This window comes from Megalobrama amblycephala, linkage group LG22 (genome assembly GCF_018812025.1).
Source record: "Megalobrama amblycephala isolate DHTTF-2021 linkage group LG22, ASM1881202v1, whole genome shotgun sequence".
Taxonomy (NCBI): domain Eukaryota; kingdom Metazoa; phylum Chordata; class Actinopteri; order Cypriniformes; family Xenocyprididae; genus Megalobrama; species Megalobrama amblycephala.
In genome coordinates, this window is record NC_063065.1 from 11,876,390 (window position 1) to 11,882,239 (window position 5,850).

The following is a 5,850-nucleotide window of genomic DNA, read 5'->3' on the forward strand; positions in this document are numbered from 1 at the left end:
ATTATTATGAAAAAAAAGAAAAATGTAACTGTATTTTTGTTTCCACAAATAAACAGAACAGTACTGTTATGCATAATAAAATAATAATAATTAATATAATTATTATTAATAATAATAATACTTCTTGGATTGTGCATGTTCAGTATGTTCAGGGGCTAAAAGCAAAGCAAGGGCCTCAGCTGATAACAAAATAGTTACATTTTTACAGTCCATCATATAAGGTTCATAAAGGAACCTTGACAACAGACCAGGTCCTTATCTGAACCCTTCTGCCACAAACAAAGGTTCTAAAATGAACTGCACAACATGTGCCAAATAATCAGTGGATCATTATAGCCTATAGGTTCAACTTTGAAGCTTTATTAAAGTTAGAAGTTCATATTTGCACTTTAAAGTTCTGTTTTGAACTGCAAAGGTTCAATCTCTTCTAAGAGTGAATTTGTCAGTGACAGTTCTCATTTCCCTGCACCTAACAGTTGCTTCCACTTTGAATAGTAGGGCCCCAATGTGAGTGCATGTACAATGGGCTGAGGAAACTTCACCAGTGGAGCTGATGATAACCCAAGCCTTCAGAGGAGCTGTGAGTGCATGACTTGTTGAACAACAGAAATGTATTTAAGGGTGTTGTGTAATAAATAAGTGAACAAGAGATGAGTAACTGCAGGGGAACATCAATGTCTACTCATCACAAAATACTAATCATCTTCCCTCTGAAAGTTGTAAAAGCTATGGTTTCAAACAAGGCTGAAAGATCATAGGTAATTTATTTTTATTAATCCAATTAAGCAAGCCAATTGCCCATGACACATTATTCACATAGCTGAGTATTTTAATTTTGATTGATTTAATTGAATAATAAACAAAAATAAGAGAGATACATTACCTTTGCAATTACGACTGTGAAATCACAGTTTGCTGGCCTGTGGCTTAGCAGATCTTGCACCCAGCCACTGCAGAACTGTTCGTAAGCATCTGGATTTGTAGCATTTGAACTGAGTAAGGGTGTATGCATGAGGTACGAGGTAGTTCGCGATGTTTGGATATGTCAGTGGAGGCAGTGCTTCAGGATGTGAAATCCATTCTGGGGCTGTCAACTCTTATGGATCCACGTTGTTAATTGTCTTTAATTTTTTGAAATACCGTTGCTTGGCGTTGACATTTAGTTTGTCCCGGTAGGGCCCACTTTCCTTTTCTTTTTGCTTCTCCATATAATTCCTTCTCCATCAAGATTTCAACACTTTACGCAATCAAAACAAGGTATCGGTGTTAACACTAGCCGAGCGCGATACTTCCATAATGGCGGCGCCGCCCCAGCATGCAACGCAGTGTGAAGTAGGTTCACATTCTCTATAGTATAGTTTGTGTATTTGCCATGTTGTTATTATAATGTGACCTACCAGAGTCCTCTGTGGCCTTATGGGAAAATAAAAAGTGTCCATTGTATGCACAATTCAGAATCTCGCCGGAGGTAGTAGGTCATCCGGGTACTTTTTGCCTACTCTTTATATGAATTTGTACATACTACTTTTGTCACACTGTTTTTCGACTATATAGTAGGGAAGTATGCGATTTCGGATGCAGCCAATGTTTGTCTAGCTCGGTTGGTTCTGTTTTGACGTGGAAACAGGCAACATCGTGTTTATATGTAAGTAGCCTAACTCAACATGAAAGTATAAAGAAAGTGAAAGTGTAGCAAGTATGGTGTCCCATATACTTGGAATTTGTGCTCTGCATGTCACCCTTCTAAGTTCTCACACACACACACACACACACACACACACACACACACACACACACACACACACACACACACACACACACACACACACACACACACACACACACACACACACACACACGTACACACGTAATGGGTAGTATTCATATTATTCATCACAGACATTAATACTGAGAGTTGATACAGTTATAGTTCTGTTCAATATATAAAGTAATTTTAGTTAAACATTATTATTTTTTTATTGTTTTATTTTGTAATGTTTATAATAGAGCCGTTAGTCTGAAATCGATTCTTTATTATAGTGAAGTTTAGAGTAGATCCGTTTATCGAATTGGGGCTTGACGGTCGCAACGTGGTGGTCTGCTGCGGACGTTGTTGGGAGAAACATTTGAATCATAAGGAGTTGGTAACTAAAACATTACTGTACAGTGAATGTAGAGTGGACGATGGCAGAACATTCCGATGGTTATGTGAAAGATCTCAAAGACTTAGATCCTGTGAGATTAGAGCAAGATGATGAGATGTGTTGGGAAGAAGTAAGAAAGAAGAAACGAGTTAGACAACGATCGGACTCCAGTAGTAGTGTGGAGTCAATAGATACTGTCAAATGAAGTAAAACTGAAGAAAGAAGATCTAAAAGGATTAATGCTAATAAAATACCAAGTGAAACGTTTAAAGTAGTCGTAGTGTTTGATCAGCATGGAGGGCCTGATTTACACCTGATACATGTGACAAAAGCAATTGTGAAAGAAATAGGCAAAATTAATCATGCTATGTTCATGGGAAACGGTAGATTGCTTATTTTTGCAGCATCAGAAAAACAGTTTAACATTTAGTGTTAAACAACACTAAATGGAGTCACGATTACTTCACACATACCAGGTACAACAGCAAAAGCAAGAGGAGTGATAACAGGAATACCAGTTTCCATTGAAGAAATCAAGAAAAGTTTGAAAGGGGGTGAGCTAATGGATGCAAAAAGGCTGACTAAAGGAAAGGAGAAAGTTGAGAGTTTGTCAATCCTGCTGTATTTTAAGGCAGAAATGCCTAGTAAAGTTCAATTGGGATATATGAACTATCCAGTGAGAGAATACATTCCTCCCCCATTAAGATGTTTTAAATGTCAAAGATTTGGACATGTTGCGGCCCAATGCAGAGGCAAGAGTAGGTGCGCTAAATGTGGAGGGGAACATGAGTATGGTAACTGTGGGGAAAAAGTTGAATTAAAATGCTGTAATTGTGGAGGCCAACATAGTGCAGCTTATGGGGGTTGTGAAAAGCAAAAGGAAGCAAGAAAAGTTCAAAAGTTTAAGATTATACATCAAGTGTCATATGCAGAGGCACTTAAGAAAGTGCATGATAATGACAGAAACAGTCTGAGGCCTACCTATCCACCAGAACAGAACAGAAGGAGTGAGAATGCTGAAACATCTGACAAAGGTAGAGGGAATGACAGAAGACATGGCAGGGAGCAAACACAACCGGCAAGCATAAATAATATCCCAGAAGTAAATGAATATAAAGCAAAAATATCAGCAGAGACAATGCTGGTCAACAAGAACAGTTTTGTTGCATTTATCTGTTCAATAGTTAATGTCACAATACAGCACACTAAGAAAAGTGATAGGATAAAATCAGTAGTGGAAGCAGCTAAAAATTACTTGGGGATTATAGCAAAGGCTGATGAAGTGCATGAAATACTAAATATTAATCATGAAGGAACACAAAATAGTTAAATGGTTTATGGTGTTGTCTATTCTTCAGTGGAATGCACAAAGTTTAGTTGCAAATGGACAAGAATTCAAAAGATATGTTAGTGAAACCACAACTAGATTTTGTGTTAAATGGATACAATAGTATAAGATGTGACAGAGGAAAAGATAGCGGAGGAATATCATACAGCCCAATCAAGGTAGCTGAAGAATATGAATGTGTTGTGACTGAGATATTTAACAATGAGGACAAAGGTAAAATGGCAATTATAAATTATTACAATCCTTGTAAAATATTAACAAATGAGTTAATGAAGAATATTTATAAAAACGGCCATAAAAAAATATGGTGTGGGGACTTTAATGCCCATAATACTTTATGGGGAAGTAGAGTTACAGACTTAAATGGAGAAGTGGTAGAAGAAATGATGGATGATAGAAGGTTGGTATGTTTAAACAATGGTACCAGTACACGCATAAATATATATAGAAATGAAACATCTTGTATAGATTTAACACTTGTGGATAGGAAACTTGCTAATAGATGTGAATGGGAAGTGGATCAAAATACAAATATTGGTAGCGATCATTTCCCAATTTTCTGCAAGATAGAGACAAATGTATATATACACCAAAACTATGTACATCACAAATGGTGCTTTCAGAAAGCCAGCTAGGAAAAGTATTTGGAATGTTGTAATGATGAGATGAAGAACTCATCTTGTAGGTTGGATGAGACTATAGATAAAAATAATGATTCATCATTCTAAATGCAGCAAGTCAGAGTATTCCAATCAGTAAAAACCAAAACAAAAGAACAAATGTACCATACTGGAATGAAAAATGCACAGAAGCAACTAAAGATCGAAATAAAGCATTTAAGAAATTACGCAAAACATTAACAATGGATAATTTGGTAGATTATCAAAAGAAAAAAGCTATGGCAAGGAAGGTAATTAAAGAAGCTAAGAAAGAAACTTGGAGACAATTTTGTTCAACAATTGGAAGAGAAACAACTTTGGATAAGATGTGGATGATGATAAAGAAAATTACAGGTAAATATAAACGGTCACAAATACCAGTGTTAATTGATGGAAGAAATCATGCTGTATCAGATTCTAATAAGGCAAATATGTTAGGTAAAAAGTTTGCTGACAATAGGGCAATGGACCCTTCGCTAAGCCCCGCCCTCCTTAGTTACTGTTGCTACGCCTGTCAAGCTTTCGAGCCTGGCAAGTCATTTACAGTGTGTATGCACCGGTGTCAGACATTTTCAAGGAGATAATTAGTCATTTTTGGCGAACAGGTGAAATATCTGAGAGAGCAAGACAAAAGGGACTGCAGTATGCATTCGAGGGATATATCCACGACATAATATGCAACCGATTAGAAAATAATTTGATCAAAATTGAAGCTAAAGCTCCAAGCGCGAGCAGCAGCCGCTTCATACGCTGACCATTCAAATGGGAAACACACCATTTATTGAGGAAAAGCTTTGTTCATCCACAGCAGGTTAAGTGAAATTTGTGAAAATAATCTAATAATTATAAATCAAACAGCTTATCCATAAGTCTTATAGAATAAACACAAGACGTTAGCCTGACCACTTTGCAATGATAACATTCTCCCGCTTATAATTTTAGCACGCCAGGCTAACGTCACTTGCCTTTAATCATATTATTTCACATTAAAATACGTTATATGCATTATGAACAAAGAACCGTCATTATTTCCAAGCAACGATGTGCTGAGTTAGCTAGCTAGCTAACCTACCCGGACTTACTGCATATACATACATCAATATTACATCATTGTCGTCATGATAAATAACACACAATTAATGTACTTGGATTATTGTTAAGGGTAAGTTTAGGGTTGGGGAAAGTGTAGATGTTAATAAAGCCATAAACCACGTTAATATCACGCTGGAAGCACAATCTGATAGGTAACGTTAGCATTTTTCAGATTTTGCTAACGTTACCCACTGTTTCAATGGGAGGTAGTAAAATCTGACAGGGTAGCACAAATTGTCAGAACACCGGCACTTCTCCCCTTGGGTTTTAAGTTTCGGGAAGGGGAAAAAATTCCACCACCCCGTCCAAACTTTTAGGATACCGGGTATCAGATTTACACAATCCATAAGCACAACGCTTCGGCATGTTCCCTCACTCGAAAGCTTGACAGACCTCCCGCGCCTAGTAACGGTTGCTAAACCACGATTGGCCTGTGGCGGTTTTCGGGCGTGGCTTAGCGAAGGGTCCATTATTCTTCCATTTTCTAAGCAAGGAAAAGACCCAAGCAATCCAGAGAATTACAGGCCTATTGCGCTGACACAAGGGCGTAGATTTGGTTTCAACATTGGGGGGGTTGAACGTTGGTATGCTGTCTGTTATTTTATTT

General features: G+C 37.4%; 1 long non-coding RNA gene across 1 annotated transcript in view; it reads left to right on the plus strand.

Moving 5' to 3' along the window:
* The first annotated feature begins 497 nt into the window (after positions 1-497).
* The window catches only part of LOC125258471, a 25,827-nt gene continuing 20,474 nt past the window's right edge, over positions 498-5,850 (plus strand). The window contains exon 1 of the long non-coding RNA XR_007182629.1: positions 498-580. This is a non-coding gene — a long non-coding RNA (uncharacterized LOC125258471). The remainder of the gene's footprint in view (positions 581-5,850) is intronic.